Source organism: Arachis duranensis, chromosome 3, assembly GCF_000817695.3.
Source record: "Arachis duranensis cultivar V14167 chromosome 3, aradu.V14167.gnm2.J7QH, whole genome shotgun sequence".
Taxonomy (NCBI): Eukaryota; Viridiplantae; Streptophyta; class Magnoliopsida; order Fabales; family Fabaceae; genus Arachis; species Arachis duranensis.
Genome location: NC_029774.3, coordinates 65,284,543 through 65,286,437, shown reverse-complemented (window position 1 = coordinate 65,286,437; position 1,895 = coordinate 65,284,543). Strand labels below are relative to the sequence as shown.

The window sequence follows — 1,895 nt, the reverse complement described above, 5'->3', positions numbered from 1 at the left end:
TTATTTTCTCTCTACCTCATTCTTCTATTCTTCTTTTCTTCTACTCACATAAAGGAATCTCTATACTGTGACATAGAGGATTCCTCTTCTTTTCGATTCCCTTCTATTTCACATGAGCAGGAACAAGGATAAGGATATTCTTGTTGAAGTCGATCCTGAACCTGAAAGGACTCTGAAGAGAAAGCTAAGAGAAGCTAAAGCACAACTCTCTGGAGAGGACCTGACAGAAATTTTTGAAAAAGAAGAAGAAATGGCAGCCGAAAATAATAACAACAATGCAAGGAAGATGCTTGGTGACTATGCTGCACCAACTTCCAACTTCTATGGAAGAATCATCTCAATTCCTGTCACTGGAGCAAACAACTTTGAGCTTAAGCCTCAATTAGTTTCTCTAATGCAACAGAACTGCAAGTTTCATGGACTTCCATCAGAAGATCCTCATCAATTCTTATATGAATTCTTGCATATCTGTGATACTGTTAAGACCAACGGGATTGATCCCGAGGTCTACAGACTTATGCTTTTTCCCTTTGCTGTAAGAGACAAAGCTAGGACATGGTTGGACTCACAACCTAGAGAAAGCCTGAACTCTTGGGACAAGCTGGTCAATGCTTTCTTAACCAAATTCTTTCCACCTCAAAAGATGAGTAAGCTCAGAGTGGATGTCTAAACCTTCAGACAGGAGGAAGGTGAATCCCTCTATGAGACTTGGGAAAGATACAAGCAATTAACCAAAAGGTGTCCTTCTGACATGTTTCCAGAATAGAGCATCATATGTGTATTCTATGATGGTCTGTCTGAGTTATCCAAGATGTCATTGGACCACTGATGAGTGGATAATTTATACACTTTTTGGCATTGTTTTTTCATATAGTTTTTACTATGTTTTATTCACTTTTTAGTATATTTTTATTAGTTTTAAAGCAAAATTCACATTTCTGGACTTTACTATGAGTTTGTGTATTTTTCTATGAATTCAGGTATTTTCTGGCTGAAATTGAGGGACCTGAGTGAAAATCTGATTCAGAGGCTGAAAAAAGACTGCTGTTGGATTCTGACCTCCCTGCACTCGAAATGGAATTTTTGGAGCTACAGAAACCCAAATGGCGCACTCTCAATTCCGTTAGAAAGTAGACATCCAGGGCTTTCGAGCAATATATAATAGTCCATACTTTGACTGAGTTTAGATGACAAAAACTGGCGTTCAACGCCAGTTTTCTGCCTTATTCTGCATTAAACGTCAGAAACAAGTTGCAAGCTAGAGTTAAATGCCAGAAACAAGTTACAAACTAGCGTTTAACTCCAAGGATGGCCTCTACACATGGAAGCTTCAATACTCAGCCCAAGCACACACCAAGTGGGCCCCGGAAGTTGATTTTTGCATCATTTACTTATTTCTGTAACCCTAGTAACTAGTTTAGTATAAATAGAACTTTTTACTATTGTACTCACATCTTTTGATCATCTTTTGATCTCTTGATCACGTTTTGGGGGGCTGGCCATTCGGCCATGCCTAGACCTTTTTCTTATGTATTTTCAACGGTGGAGTTTCTACACACCATAGATTAAGGTGTGGAGCTCTGCTGTTCCTCGAGTATTAATGCAAAGTACTATTATTCTTCTATTCAATTCATGCTTATTCTTATTCTAAGATATTCATTCGCACACAAGAACATTATGAATGTGATGATTATGTGACACTCATCACCATTCTCACTTATGAACATGTGATTGACAACCACTTCCGTTCTACATGAAAATACGCTTGAATGTATATCTCTTGGGTTTCTAATCAACGATTCACATCGACTCCCCTCTGACAATGGGGCATCTGAATCCAAGATTAGAGTCTTTGTGGTATAAGCTAAAATCAATTAGCAGCATTCTTAAGATCC

At 38.3% G+C, this 1,895-nt stretch overlaps 1 non-coding gene across 1 annotated transcript; it reads right to left on the bottom strand.

The window, feature by feature from the left end:
• Positions 1–649: 649 nt before the first annotated feature.
• On the bottom strand, positions 650–753 carry LOC127746200 (small nucleolar RNA R71). Its single transcript, XR_008007820.1, has one exon. It is a non-coding gene; the product is annotated as a small nucleolar RNA R71 (small nucleolar RNA).
• Positions 754–1,895: the final 1,142 nt, after the last annotated feature.